Source organism: Acanthopagrus latus, chromosome 11 (assembly GCF_904848185.1).
Source record: "Acanthopagrus latus isolate v.2019 chromosome 11, fAcaLat1.1, whole genome shotgun sequence".
NCBI classification, from domain to species: Eukaryota; Metazoa; Chordata; class Actinopteri; order Spariformes; family Sparidae; genus Acanthopagrus; species Acanthopagrus latus.
In genome coordinates this window covers 20,939,233-20,955,201 of record NC_051049.1, presented here as the reverse complement: position 1 = coordinate 20,955,201, position 15,969 = coordinate 20,939,233, and the positions used below count along the sequence as shown (strand labels likewise).

At 39.4% G+C, this 15,969-nt stretch overlaps 1 protein-coding gene and 2 long non-coding RNA genes across 5 annotated transcripts in view; 2 read left to right on the top strand and 1 right to left on the bottom strand.

Moving 5' to 3' along the window:
• The window catches only part of fcho1 (FCH and mu domain containing endocytic adaptor 1), a 60,215-nt gene extending 51,400 nt beyond the window's left edge, over positions 1–8,815 (bottom strand). Inside the window, exons 1-2 of one of the 3 annotated variants that reach the window (XM_037115548.1) lie at positions 8,682–8,815; positions 6,263–6,375 (exon numbers count right to left, since the gene is read on the bottom strand). The gene's annotated coding sequence lies outside the window, so the exon portion shown is untranslated. Of the gene's footprint in view, positions 1–4,901; positions 4,922–6,262; positions 6,376–8,681 lie in introns of those variants that run through there. The other 2 variants (XM_037115547.1, XM_037115550.1) reach the window with 2 other exon arrangements.
• LOC119029032 lies at positions 38–2,665 on the top strand. Its single transcript, XR_005077884.1, has 2 exons — positions 38–1,799; positions 2,126–2,665. It is a non-coding gene; the product is annotated as an uncharacterized LOC119029032 (long non-coding RNA).
• Positions 8,816–8,866: 51 nt separating the features above from the next.
• Positions 8,867–15,761, top strand: LOC119029033. Its single transcript, XR_005077885.1, has 3 exons — positions 8,867–9,030; positions 13,146–13,249; positions 15,011–15,761. It is a non-coding gene; the product is annotated as an uncharacterized LOC119029033 (long non-coding RNA).
• The last annotated feature ends 208 nt before the right edge of the window (positions 15,762–15,969 follow it).

Below are 15,969 nucleotides of genomic sequence, written 5' to 3'. Positions count from 1 at the left end.
TACCAAAAAGCTCCCAGCAGTCAGGGTATTTCTAAAATGCAGGTGAGAGGGACTGAGCGAGGTAGGACAAGGACAAACAGACTGAATTTATGGAGCAGCTGGAGCCTTAAAGAGAACTCCACTGCACTGCAGATCAACTCATCTGTCCTTCAGTATTAGTTTTGAACCTGATTTGGCGAAGCGTGGAGGACAGATCATTTTGTGTCAGGCCCAATTTCCCCTTCACCGCCACCGACAGTCTTCTCCACTTCTCTGCCACATGTACCAGCATGAGATGACTCACTGCTGTGGCTGGTTATTTAGAGCAGGACTTCACTGTGGATGCTTAGAACTTCTTTTCATGAATAAAAAAAACCAATGTGGGTTTATACGATCAGTCCAGCTCCACTGTAAGATTTCAATACATCTATACTGGCGGCATTCAACTGAGTTCCACTTTCCATTAGTCAGAAAGAGGAGCACAACAAATGTCTTCTGTTCACATGTTGACTTTCCCTCAATTTTCTCTCATTCAACGACTAAATTCACCTGTCTGCATCATCATCACCACTGACTTGCATGACAACATAAACTCCAGGGGGCTCTGTAGTGGGGAAACGCTCAACCTTTAGGTACAACATATGGTGAACCACAAAGGTCAAATAACAATGATTCGAAGCTTTGAACTGATCTCACGGTCTTCTTTCATTCAGTGGAGCTGGCTCAGGAGTCATCACATGACCTTAATCTGAACTTCCGGTCACAATATGGCAAGTGGTCGTATACAAGGGAAAGCACAAAGCCCTTTGAAACTCAATCCACTTAATTATTTTTATTTGCAGATCATTTTCTCCATCAAGTAATTATTTCTTTAGTAGAGAGAATGTCAGAAAATATAAAAAAATGCCAACTATAATATCCCAGAGCAAAAGGTGTCATCTTTAACTTTTTATGACCTGCAATTATTCAGTGTATCATCATATATGACCTATGGAGGAGGTCAACATGTTAATTTCTTTTGTAGTTCTGAGAAAAAAAGTCAGAATTCTGAGAATAAAGTCAGAATTCTGAGATTAAAGTCAGAATTCTGAGAAAAAAAGTCAGAATTCTGAGATTAAAGTCATGATGAAGTGAGAATTATGGGTAAACTATCTGTAAGGAGCCAACTTCAATGGGAGAGTGGCATGAGAGTTAATGAAGGAGGGACCCTGAATATGTTGGATTTATTGGAGTTTCTGCGTGTTCGAGGGGTCCCAGAGGAAGCCATTGCAGTAGATGGAAGAGCAAAAGGTGAGAGCAAAAGAAATACACGTTGGTTTGGTGCATGGTGTTTTTTCTAAAAACAAAGGCTACAGATATGAAGGATGCTAAATCCAGATTTTCTTTGTTTTTACAGACGCCATGCACCAAACCAACATTTATTTCTTTTGCACTCACCTTTCTCAATAAATCTGATATATTCAAGTTTTTTGTGTCTTCCCTCCTTCGTTAACTCTCATGTCACTCTTTCACTGAAGTTGGTTCCTTACAGATAGTTTACCCATAATTCTCACTTCATTCTGACTTTTTTCTTTTTTCTCAGAATTCTGACTTTAATCTCAGAATTCTGACTTTAATCTCAGAATTCTGACTTTAAAGTCAGAACTACAAAAAAAAATTCACATGCGGCCCTAATCCTCTTCCATAATGCCCAAACGTTTGCGTTTATCAAAAAAAAAAAGTTGCAGACAAATTTTCTGTTGACTGATCAATCTTGACGTTGACTGCTCTTTTTGGCCCTTCAACTAATGATCAGTCACTCAACTCAAGTCATTTATCAGGTACAAAGGCCAAACATTCCCTGGTTCCAGCTTCTCAAATTTGAGGATTTGTTACTTTTTCTCTGTTTTGTACTACTATACAGTGAATATCTTTGTATTTTGGGCTGTTGTTCTGCAATTTGACTATAGAGAGAGTATTTTTATTGTTTTGCAATACCTTGAAATCAAAACAGACTAAGTGAATCATCGAAAAAAGCTGAATATGTCATTTAATTAACTTATGTATGAAGCTAAAATATAGTTCAGATCAACTGTTTGCATCAGACCCTGTTCATTTTGATTGATTGAGAATGTGTGAAGTCAAAGTTGTTTGCTACACTCAACAGCAACAACTTCACAGCCTACAAAGCCAAATGCATCAACAAAAGCACTAAAACACTAAAACCAGAGCCTGCACTTAACCATGACACACTGAAACCAACAATCACATCAGCGCCAACTTGATGACAGAATTACACCCTGTATTTAATGACTAAAGCAGCCTCAAAACACTGCACAGACAGATTCTCTTCAAGCGATAAACATGCTGCTTGGTGAACGTATGCCCGAGCCTTCAGTGACTGAGACCGAACCAGAGAAACAGTGAGGCAGCAAACACAATAGACAGGAGGCAGTGAGAGAGCGAGAGAAGCAGAGTGATAAACACAACCCAGGCCGTCAGCTCCCCATTGTCCTGGCCTGAATGTGCTTTTGTCACTGCAGCATACAGCCACACAGTCCAGGCCAGTCTATGACAACGTGCCAGGCGGGCATCACTTCCAGGCCCTGGCATGACAAGCGGTGTGAAAGCAGAGTGAACAGCATGACAGCAAACACGTCAATGTCTACACACAGCTCGGGATGAGAAATACAGCTGTGAAATATGACAGAGTAACACTGTAGTTTATTGTGCTCAGATTGTATCCTACAATATTCTTAGCTACCCATCCAAAAGATTTGTGTTGTTTCTCTTTTCTGCAAGCACTTGTTCAGCATACTATATACTGTATATCTGATATCTGTCATTGATTCAATTCTAGCCGTAAACAATGATGTTGCCTTGTATTTTTCTATTTTTGTGTGATGAAAAAATTATCTTGCTCTGAAGTCATTGCCAAGTCTGTTCTGGTATTAAAGGAGAACTTCGGTCGATTTAAATATGCAGCTTCATTGCTCAAGCTACATTTGACTTGCCAGTACCGAAGACGCAAACACATTTGGTCCAACCATGACAGGGCTCCGTGAACAGAGTGTTAGCATTGACAGCTAACAGCACAGGGTCAGAACTTTACACTATGTTTTAAGCTTCTTTACATGCTCCAAATCTCACCCCAAAAGTCATGCAACATCAGCAGACACCTTACAACACAGCACTGTAGCGTGTATGACTCAAAATGAATAAAAAAGTAGTTAAAACAGTGTGTTTGTGCAAGTAGCCATATACTGGTTTGTTGACATCCATGTCCTCCGGTACCTAGACCAAACTAGTCAATCCGCCAAGCGTGTGCTCAACAGGCTTAACAGGCTATTGTAAGGCTCATGGCTCATGACAGGCTGTAACATGGACATGTACATTATGAACAGAAAAACGAAAATGCTGGAATATGTTTCTGTCTCCGCCAGTGAGGGAGTAAGCGCACACTCGATGGATTGACTAGTTTGGTCTAGCTATCGGAGGACACGGATGTCAACAAACTGGTATGTAGCTCCTTTTCTGTTGATGACAGCTGACAAAAGCACTACTGACCTGAGATCTAGGAATAATATAAAGATAAAAGAGCCAACAGCGTTTAACGCAAACCAAAAAAGGAGCCAATACTTCATTGATGTATATCCACAAAACAGTAAAAACATCAAAATATTCTGGAGCACAGGCTGACATATTTCAAATTCTTGTTCTAATAATCATCCAAAACCAGAAGATGTTCAATTAACAATGATATCTACAAAAGGCAGCAATTCGTCAGCTTGAAAAGCTGCAAACAACCCAGGGTTTGATACTTCTACTCGATAAATAACCAAATCTATTATTTAGTTGCTTCATCAATTATCAGCCGGTTGATTAACTGCATAATTGTTTCAGCTTTAGTCGCCTCATATCTGCTCTTAGAATAATGAAAAGGAAAAAGATGAAGCAGCATTTTGAAACAGGCTATTATGAACATCATTGAGCAGTCCAACAGTAAATACAGCTTAAGTCATTAAATTTGAAGTTCCCTTCCGCAGGGCTGACTCCTTTTTAACTCTGAGGTAATTAAAGTAATCTAAAATGGAAATCACCCTCCATGCTGCTGTTAAGCAAGTCAACAAAATCTTTTTCTTTATTGTTCACCTTGCCTTATAACACAGCAGAATATGAACCAGTAACCCAGAAATAGATATCAGGACCAGAGCCAGGGTGCTCCATCCTGCCCCAGGACCCTCCCATCTGCTGTAGGAAGACCTTGGCTGGGCTCATTCACAACCTCAGGCACGGGTCATGGTTTTACACAGGGGACTTGTACAAGATCTCACAGCAGGGTGTCACCTGTTGTCACCTCAACTTTTAGACATGCAACCATAACATCACAAGATTTGTGATGACAGAAATGCATTCTACTGTAAACAAAGAGCTCTGAATTGAAAGTACAAAGAATTTTGTTTATGTATTCATTATGTAACAGATCAGCTTTACCATTTCCTGCCTCGTGTTTCCTGCCTCTGGGTTCTGCCCTGCTTGGCAAAGACGAGTTAAGGGCTTGCAGCACTCTAGCCTACATATGAGAGGCTTTACATGTATAATTAACATTTGTCATTGGCACCATACATTGTGTTGTAGGAGAGCCAGAAGGGAAGGAGGGAGGCAGGACAACAATAAGTAAAAGTAAGCAGATCCTTAAGGGTTGGGGAGAGCGAAAGAGAAGTCATCAGGGATGATGAAGAGTCCAGCTGATAACCTATGTCTGGCTGAAACAAGCATGTGCACATGAGCGGTGTTGCATGTTTGAATATTCAAGTTAAAGGACTGTTGGTCAGCAGGTTGTTGTCAGATAAAGCCTTGGCTCTGCATGGACATCTTGTGCAATCAAATATAAATGCAAAACAGGCAGCTCATATTTAACTGCTTCTTTCTTTTCTCCTCACCTCATCCATTCTTTTCTGTCAAACTCCACTGCTGATATCTGCAAAGGTAAAAGAACCAGGCTTTATATAAGAGTTTGCGGTAAAGTAATTGGTTGTGTGCTGCATGGCTGTGAGGAGACAGCCTGTCAAAAATGCCTGAAGGTTTGGGCACTTTTTTTTTTAAATCACCTATGGCCAGCCTGCTCACTTTTTGTGACTGCCTAAATGAGAACCTGTAACTACAATTTGAAATGTGTCTTCTGTTGACAGCATTTCTAATCATTGTGCTGTTATAGCACCAATATCTTCAATGAACACAACTTCATTTTATCATTTGACTAGAACAAAAACAAAAAGTACCAGTGAATCAATATATAAATATCCAAATAACAGTCAGTCTGAAACTGTAACACCAGCCACTGTGGGTCTAGGGAAATCATGGGGTTTAAAGTGGAAATAGCTTTGCATAATTTAAAATAAAAACTCTGCTTGTTACAACTAGCATATGCATAGCTCGAAACTGGATGTTAAAGTGCTTGTGCAGACAGAGCAAACTCTCTCCTCCCTGAAAAATTAACCACAATGTCATTACCAATGTCTTGGTGCTACTGAGAATCCACTAAACATGTCACACAGTGTGGGATCACTGTTGAGATCTTAGTAGAACGATGCAGTATGTTACCCTGCAATATTCATCATAATCTTTGGTATAGTGACAGCGCTACCATCTAGCCTGGAGCTCACTCATTGAGCCAACACGATGTCAAAGCTTTCCCTGGTGTTTCAGAGACATTTGAGATCTATACCAGTTTTTATAGTCATCCATCAAATAGTTGTTGATAAATTTCACTCAGAACCACTAATGTCTACCTCATAACTGCATAAGAGGGAAGATCACTGTATCACCAAAGTCATGAGGCTTCAACCTCTGGTTGGTGAACTGGTTCAAACAGGCCGTCATACAGTATCAATCATAGAGCCACACTGCTCTGGTGAGGCACTTCAAAATTCGATGCCATTCAGATGATTCAGAGGAATACGATGCAATTATGAAACGGTTATTTCTGATGTAATTTCTTCTCAGTGTGTGAGTATGTGCCATGTTTAAAAAGAAATCCCACCTATATATACACAGTACATAACTTGTGAGACTAGAAAACTGCCTTTGGTCAGTGCACAAACACTGATCATCGATAACAACCCAGCGCCAAATGACTTGCCAAGATTATGAACTGAGGAGAGGTGAGAAAATACAAATGTTCCCAACACTTTTGCCCTTTTCTTTTTTTTTTAATGATAGTGAAACCCGCCCCCCTTTTTTATTTTAATGACAGTGAAACCCCTTCTCTTCACTTGGTTTCCTTTCACTCCATCCAACTCACCCTGACTAGAACGCTCAATCTCCTGTTGAAGTCAAGGCACCAGGGAGACTGTTGTTTACTTCTTTGATATCAAAAGACCAAGCTGCATTCAACTCTCAACCCTTGACATTTGCCTTCAGAGACAGAAAGACAAAAACAAAGCTGGCTGCTAGACAGTCCATTGTAGCAAAAGAAGACAGCTGTGCTGCAGTGTGAAGATGCAAACAATGTGGCTTATTCTAAAGATGACTGTAAATTAAACATCTTTCAGGCAGTTACAGGGGAATTCCATTCTGGTTGCTTTGATTGACGTGCATCTCCTAAAGGTGATGCAACAAAGCAAAGCGCCTACTTGAAAGCCTCAACTCACCAAAATGCTAAGTACTACTTACACATTTTAAGATATTTTACCTAATGATGATAAAATCACACTCCTGGTGGACACATCTGAATTTGAAAGGAACTCTACAGTTTGCATTGTTATTACATTTGATAGCATTCAGTAGAGAGTAACAGGAAATGTGACAACCAAATGGTCCCTAACCAAATTCAAACTGGGCTGTTGTGGTGATAGACAAGTAAGCCACTGTGAAAACCCCAACATGTATTTAACCATAGAGGTTGTAATGTTTGCAAACATCAGATATCTGAAAACATTAACATTAACTACTTCAGTTATTTGTCATATTAGAAGACCTACAAGTCCATTTTAACAGACTGTATCTTTTAAGTTATGAAAAAAATGGGTCCTGTCTAGTAAAGAAGGATCTTTCTTGTAATGTAAATGCATTACATTAAGGCACTTTTGTAGTGCTGTCAATTCAGAAATCTAGAGTATGATACTACACCATCATATTATGGCAGTTTCTTACCAAAAGCTCTGCTTAATCTGATCCTCCTGATTAGAGGTTTGTTGCATCAAGACTGTCTCCAAGTCGGGTACCATTGTCCAACGGAGGCAAGCAAAATACTTGCAATGCCTCTAAGAATTCACATAGGATATCTAGGACAGACCTGTTCATACTTGCAGGCATGAACAGCCTCTCTCCATCTAACCTAGAAACCCCATAATGGCTATCTGACAGGAGTAAACCCAGAACTGGTTCTGAAACAGTTTGTGGACAAGGCAGCTGTGGTGTCACAAGTTAGTTATATCTGCATGGCTGATTAGAGAGTATTTAACTGAAAGAAAACTGAATGCTGAATGTTTTAGTCTTTTTTCAAGCACAAATGATGAACATTTGCTGGTATCATAATAGATAATTTCATTTTTTAAGCAGAATTGTTTATCCTTTGCTGTTTCTTGCTTCTTAAAAGTTAGTCGTTAAAGTTAATAAATATCAAAAATTTCAGTGGCACTCAGTAGAATTCATACCTCTGCCAAGGCACAGCAAACAATTAAACAAATTCAAATCCGCTAGATGCAGTCACAGATACCAGCCCCCTTAATACATCACATTTTCATCAGGATCAGTACATCAATCACTGAGAGATTAACAGAAATGTCACAAATGTCATCATCTCACAATTTGATAATGTATAAAGAAAGTGAGATCTGGCTCCACCCCTTTATCCGGACCTGCACCAAAAGTTAATGTGTTCTAGTCTGAGCTTGGACCATCATCCATCCTCAAAGTTTCCTGGAAATCTATTCAGTAGTTTTTGGGTGATCCTGCTGACAAACCAACTAACCAACAAATTAACCAGACAAGCAATGACCTCCTTGGCAGAGGTCACACACTGCAAAGTTTTTTTCAGCTGTAAAACATCCACTGAGTAAGTATTTTGATCACAATTCTTGCGGTATCAGTATAGATCTATATATAGTGCAGTTGTAGTATAGATATCATCATTAAAAATCATGTGGGTCTCAAAGTCATAGGTTCACATGATTGTACAAACCTCTCTAGTCTGAATCCTCACCACAACAGTCAACCTGTAACCAGTGAAATTCAGTGATATGCGTTTCAATTGACAAGCCCACTGACAGCCTAAAAATGACTCTAGGTTAGCATCAGATGACAGAAATATCCTCTGAGTGGGAGCCAGTGTCAACTGAATTTATGTCAGTAGGACTAATGTCAAAATTCAGTTCAAAACAACCCTGCCCCACCTTGGCAGATGATGCTAATTCTCCTTCCACTGAAACACATTTTTTGTTTGTCAGAGAGAAGTTTACACTCTGGATTCACAATAGACATTAAGCTGATGCAATTCCATGTCTGTAAGTTTCTCCTTCAATGTTAGCGAAATGGCCCTCCGTTCATATGTCAAACAAACGTGTCTACGCGTGCTGCCAGTTTCAATTCAACAATGTCACAGCCATGCATGACCAACTCGGTATCTTTAATAGCATAGCGTTAGCTCAGTCTTTCGAGCCAATTACTGAATTATATTCATATCAGAGAAGGAGATAAAAGGAGCAGGAATAATGTATTACCTGTATAGACTTTTCCAACAGCGGTTATAGTACATTTTCCATCCCCGGTCTTTCGGCAACCTCGGTCCAGCACTTGTGTGCACCCTGAGCGGTTTGATCATAGTAGTAGAAATTCACCAGACACTTTCCAGTGTGCGCGAGAGCTCCCGCCCAGCCCAACGCTGATTGGCTACTGCGTTCGTCAATCAGAGAGAAACGTGTAGTAGGCATAGCAACCACAAAGAGGTGGGTCTTAGAGTGTATATTAGCAGCCCATTGGGTATTTGTTTCCAGGGTAACACCCACCAAATACAGAACGCATAAACTGGACCTGAAGGACGTGGCTCTGTGTGACGAGATCAAGCAAAGGGTTGGCAAAGTTCGGTCATTAATAACCTTTGTTCACGCTCTACTGTAGAATTGATGATACGAGTTTTGGACTGAGACGCAATTACTCAATCAAACAAAATAAATTAATCACTATTTGTGATAATCAATTATGGATAATTTCATCACCTTTTGGCATTTATGAAAGTAAATGAAGATTCCTTATATTTTGGACTGCTGGTTGGAGTTTGAAGGAAGCAATTTGAAGATGTAATTTAGGGTTGTTGGATCGGGGTTAAAGATTAGTCGATTTATTGTGTAAATGATCTGTAGCTTAATCGCTGGTGAAAACTTGAATGGCAGTCAGTAGAGTGCATACCTTTGCCAAGGCCCAGCAGTAACTCAATTAAGAATAATTCAGTAGCAAATGAAACTTGTTTAAATCCTCTACATGCAGTCACAGACACCAGCTACCTAAATGAACCAGATTTTTGTCAGGACCAGGATCAATGCATTAGTCCCTAAGCGATTAACAAAAATGTCAAAATCTCACAATTTGACAATGTTTAATAAAGTGAGCTGTGGATTCATCTCTTTATACAGAGTTCTCCTTTTCATTTTAACTTCACACAGACTGTATGCATATGTAATGTAGGCTACCAGCTGATTCCAGCTCCTCATTTAAGTATTGGCTGTTTTGTTGTTTTCCCTGAAACTTTTATCAAATTGTTAGTTTAGCTTATTTATTCAGACACTAAAAAAGACTAGGCGTGGGCAGCAAAAAACCTTGAACTGTATACCATACATGATAGCTAGATAACGAGGACACTGAAGCTGCTGCTTTGATATCCTGGCTTAGAACCTTTTATAAATGAGGGGCCCTTATCGCAAAAGCCCATTCACCTGTTTGTAACTAGGCAGGGCTTCAGAATCGACATCTGCTACAATCTTTGATAAATAAATTAAAATACATGTAGAATTTATACAAACTCCAGACTCAAGGTTTTGTATGGCTGCAGCATCTCATCAAACTGAAATATCAAACATGTCTTGTGCTTCATTCTAAATTTCCCTGAAATATTTTTTAAAAGGCAGCTTCAGGAGAATGCAAGTAGTGAAGAAAAAAGAAAACACACACAATGAACAGATTCCTCCTTGATCAGTTCTCATCAATCATATTGACTTTTGCATGTCCATGAAGCCAGGCCTCTTGGGACATTTAATAGACCCTGTTTACCACCAGTACAGAGAGACATGCATACATAAGACCTTCTGCATATAGTCACAACAGTTGTAAGGTAAAACCACAACACAGTCTCCTTGTTAAAATTGTTTTGTGTCTTTGGGTTAGACGTGTCATTCGGTCACCTTTACAGCTCCTTGTTTACCATTGTTATAACCGTATAACTTATAACACACAGCTGCAGCATTGATCTCACTTTCGATGGTAAAGCTAATCATTTGTGTAGATTGACAGGAACTTCTATTTTGTCTCGACATATGCATCGTCCGTACCAGCAAAAAATATATATATATAGATGGACAGTTGTGCACAAGCAGAAAGCAGTGAAGAAGCATCAATTTGTATACAACCTTCACAGTGGAATCTACATTTAAATGCTGTTAAAATAACTGTTCCGTATAATTTAGAGGTCTAATAAAAAAAAACAGTCTTGGAATTAGGACCACTTATGACCTGCAAATCATCAGACTTATGTATAACATTGAAGAATAATGATACAGAATGTCCATCATTCCAGCACAGCAGGAGTCTGTCAGAAAAATATGTACTTTAGCCTCCTTTTCAAAATCAGATAAGATGGTTGAAATGCTGACAGTGGTAGGTCTGTGGGAGGCTATGGCAGCAGCGCTGGTGAGGTGAGCATGTTGATTGGCAGTAAGGACGTGAAGCGGTCCTCTCCATCACTTCTTCTCAGAGTCTCATGCATATGGTGCAGTCAATGTCTGCTCTGAGATGTAAAGCCCAGCAAACAGGCATGTCATCACCTTGGCATTTTCGGTTCAGTCTGTGCTCGGTTTGTGTTAAAAGACTTGGAACACTGACAAGGGCTGCATCGCCCCTTATAGCCTTGCTGCAGATCCAATGGACTGATTTTTAGCAACTCTAAGTGCTGAGCCTCACAGACGGAGCCCTCACATAATGACTTTGTAACAGGAAAAAAGCTGAAGATTGATTTGGGGTCAGAGCAAGGAAATAGGTTAGAAAATTGGAGAAAAAAAAAAAGTTCAATTTATTTTACCATCCATGCAACAGACAGTTCTTCATAGACCATCAACACTGTATAATGATAAAGTCATACTAGATAATAAAAGCAAGCCCCTTAAACTGGTCATTTGTATGTTATTTATGTTGAATTAAAGGGAGGATTTAGAGGCAGAAATTCAATTTGATATTCCTGAGTATGCTGTCATTGGTGTGTATTCACCTAAAATAATAATCATGGTGTTCTTGATACTTCAGAATGAGCCTTTTATGTCTCTTGAGGGGGCAAGACCTCTTTCATGGAGTCCGCCATGCATGTTGCATCGCCCTGTCTCCACTGTTGCCCAGAACAGACAAACAAAAGAGGAATAAGAAGAATCTAGAAGCTGCTTTAATGACCAAAAACACAATTTTTAACGTAATTAGGAACATGTCAGAGACCCTAATGAAATTTCTAGGACTATTTTCTTTGTCCACATCAATCACATTTTGAGGGGCTAAACATACACATACACATAAATCTTCACACACATGTCACACAACACAAAAATCGACATTCTTGATGGTCTTTGGACATTAGTGGGGCAAAAAGTCCCCCAACCTCCTGTAAAGAGCAGCCCCCACTTGAAATTTGACTTAGATGTACATAATTATGTGCTACAAAAAAGCACCTCGGTGCCATCACCCAACATGAAGTCAGCCCCTTTTTCCCACATTTATACTTTCTGTACTTTGACATGTTCTTTCTAGAGGTTTGACCTGATCAACTTCAATTTCTGTTACGCTTTGAGAGGAAGAAAGCAGAAGGGCAAAAATGCTAACCAGTTTTCTGGGGTTTGAGGACTAGCAACTGCATCACTCTATATTCTGTTATAGTCATAGCGCCACCCAGTGGCAACAGGAAATGACACGTTTTAGCCATTGATGCACTCCTTGCTGGTTGAACAGATCCACTGCAAACTTTGTCGTATTGCTTTTCACATCTAACAACCAGGAGGTGATGATGATAAAGTGGTTGAGGATTAATGTGTGTGAAATCTTCTCAGACTGAGGTTGCATCTCACTAATCCCTACATTCTCTATCGCCTGTGAGATTTACAAATATGGCTGTTTTCTATCAGAAGTAGATGCAACTGGTTTCTTGGCTGGCTCTGAGCAGCCTGCCACAAGCACAGTTGTTGTGACTCAGTGCTTCAGCTCCTCGTGTCCTTTCAGGTGCTCTTAAACATCAAAGACTTGAGCAGCGAGAGGCCTCTGCTGGAGGTGTTGATGCTTGATGAGATGCTCACTGATGCAATATTAAAATCAAGATGGGGTGCAGCAAAGCGTAGTGTGGAAAAGCACAGCACAAGGTTATAGTTAGAGTGCATTTCCTGTCTAGAAACTGAGATGGTGAGATTATCAGCTCTACCCTCAGACTTACACCGAGCCACAGCCAGGAAGAGAAGACTCACCCACAAAGTCATGAGGTAATATATCTCATCTAAAATATCAGGGAGGGTTAGAAACATGAAGAAGAAAAAAAGATTCAGATCATGTCGAGTATTTCTCATCCATATGTTGAGCAAAAGAAGACATACAGGATGCTGACCTAAACGCTGTGTGGTTGTACACAAACTCCATCGCTCTGTAAACAGTCTGGCTGGCAGGGTCTCTCACTTCCATCTGCAAACACAAGTGAAACGGAGGATAATCTTTTGAGCCTTTAATCCCTGGTAAAAAAATCTCCCCAATAAAACAAAATGAGCTGTCGAATTTAATTATGTATCATCAGTCCCTGCCACCTGTTGGTGTTCCTATTATTATCCTGCCGCAGACACCAGGCGATCCGCTCTCATTTGTCTCCCTCTAAAGGTCCTTTCTGATCATGTTTCATTCATCACATCAGTATGCTGTGGACTAATATATTGTGACAGGCTTTTTCTGTATTTCAGATGGACTTTGCAGATGCCAGACGATGGGCTTTCCCTGGCCAAGTCTGCCTGATCAGAACAGTCTGACTCTGACTGCCTGAGGGGAGAAACTTCAGGTGAACAGGGTAACATTTTCAGCTAATAAATATCACCATGAAACTTTCCATGTGAAGTTCCACAATTTTTTTTTTGTAACAATCTTTCTGAAATTCTTTGATTAGATATGCACATTGGGTATTATCCACTTAAGAAGGCACTAAGATGCATAGATCTGGACTAGAAATCCAAACATTGGATTTAGCCAGGTTCAAAATTCTTAGTTAATTTCCTTGACATATTATAGGTTTTTACAGAGGGCTCTTTTATCAATCCATGAATTATAAAATATTGTCTACAGACACAATAATAAAAAAAATATATTGTTTTAGCAGAGATGGAATCAGAAATTGCTTTACTAGTCCTGCAAACAGGGAAATTTGTAAGCAGATTTATTAGAGTACAATTCTGAGGTATTTGCATTTGAGTATTGCCATTTTGTGCTGCTTTATGCCGCTTGTTACAACTTTTACTCCATTACATTTAACCAGATTAATTACTAGTTACTTTGCAGATTGCAAGCTTCATCAAAGCCAGAGAGGCACATTTTGAACAAACCTATTTTATTGCCAATTGGATAAAGACTTTTTGATAACTGAAAAATGCAGATTATAGGATTTGATAATTGACCAGGCCAGTAATTGGCTGACCTATACTATACAGTAAATATTAGATATATGTATAATACACTTTTACTTGTACTTTTTTACTTTGTACTTTTTTTTGCTGCCAGAAAGTTGCTTTTGATTATGATTTTATATCTTTAAGACTTTCACCCAAGTAGTATTCATATGGGTGACTTTCACTTTTATTGAAGTGATATTTTAGCACAATGTATTTACTTTTAGTCAAGAATGACTTTTGGGTATTTTCTTACAACATTGCAAAAACAAATTGTATACGCAGATGGCAGGGAGGAAGATCAGTGGATGAAATTTTATCCAACATCAATAGCAGCAAGAGGCAGACACAACAGATGACTCCACAACAGCTGAACCATAGACTGGACTTAAATACAATCTAAAATGACAAAGGGATGAGGTGCAGGGAGAGAGGCAGAGAAACACAGGTGAGGGTAATGAGTAGGGGCGAGAGGAGAGCAGGGAAGGAGCTGATAGAGAAGACCACAGGGATCAGGGCTGAGCTAATGAAGGTGACGCAGTGCAGAGACCAGCAGACTGAGGTGCACAGCAACACAGGAGGGAAACAGATCACTGGAAACAAGGCAAAAGCAACAACCACAAAAACCCAGAAGACACATGAAACACAGAAATAATTGGACCATGACATGAATCCTATATTAACAAACACGTCTGAGCAGAACTTCAGAATATAGACTGGAGTAAATCTGGAAGGTCTGGCTTATGTAAATGCTTCTGAAGTGAAGGCCTCTGTTCATCTTATCAGAAAAAGCTCATTTTGAGTGACAATGCTCTACAAAGACATGCATTGTAAAATTCTATATGTTTTTAGTTATTTTAACTTTTAACTTATAGATATCAACATGAAACTTCCACAGTTACATTACATTACAATTACTTATCACAGGTTTTCTGATATTTTATGTTAAAATAAGCAATTGAGGATATCTCAGTATATATCAATATATATCCAAATATGAACTAAAATTAGCACCTTAATGTGTATTTTGGACATTCTCTCTCCACTTGTCTGAAAGAAGACATTCTATGAAAGTAAAATGGCCCAGAATCTCAGAACCAGTGTATGTAAAAGTGTTATGTTCACGTGATATGTCTGAAGTATTTTAACTAGTATGTTCTATTTTGCAGAAACATTTTGCAGCCTGAAAGATACAGAGCCTCTGTTCAAGTTTGAAGACGGCGAGGGCAGAACGTATCTCCTGAATGAGGCCCAGTGTGTACACCCTCATGCTCTGATATGCCTCTCCCCCCATGAGTCTCCATGTTTCTGTCTCTCATCGAGCTCTTTCAGATCAGCTTAACTCCTGCTCGAACAGGCTGGCTGATGAAAGCTGCCAAGACCGAAGATGGCCTCCACTGCTCACAAAGCACAGACTCGGTGCTGGATGGAGAAGACTAAGTATCTGACTCTCCTCTCATCTCCTCAGGAGATCCAGTCTATATGACATCCATCTGTGATAATAAGTGCTTTGTGCCTCATCTTGGTGTTATTACTGCTGACTGTCCCTCTGTGGGCTTTGTTGGCCTGTTGGGATGCTGCTGCTCATGTCTGTGAACCATCAGGGGAAACTGATGGAGGGGTAGTCACAGCACAATCCGCTGTTAACCCTCGGAGACCCACATCTTTTCCTTCCCTTCCTTTTTTAGTGTGCCTTGGAGTTTGAAAGCCTCTTTTATTGTACTGTTTTGCCATCTAAAAAAAGTGTTACACCCCCCCTCAGTTAATTATAAATGACTTATATACACTACTATATATATTAGCCCATATATAAAAAATACAAAAAAAACAAAAAAACTAACTGGAATTTTTACTTATTTTATCAAATAGGAATTATATGAAGACATTCTAATATACATCATAATTAATGATAATTTTGCATTTGTGTGGTTGTGATTTGTATGAACACATGATTTCTGATACATTCACTGTAAATATCTTAAGTACATTATGCTGTATTGTATTATATACTTTGGTGAGCATCCAATTTCAAGCAGAACCTGCTGTGCGCTGCTATTCTTGTCACATTCGAGTGAGTCACAATAAACTACACTGTGTGGTTGAACAAGACTTTTCTTAGAGTTTTTCT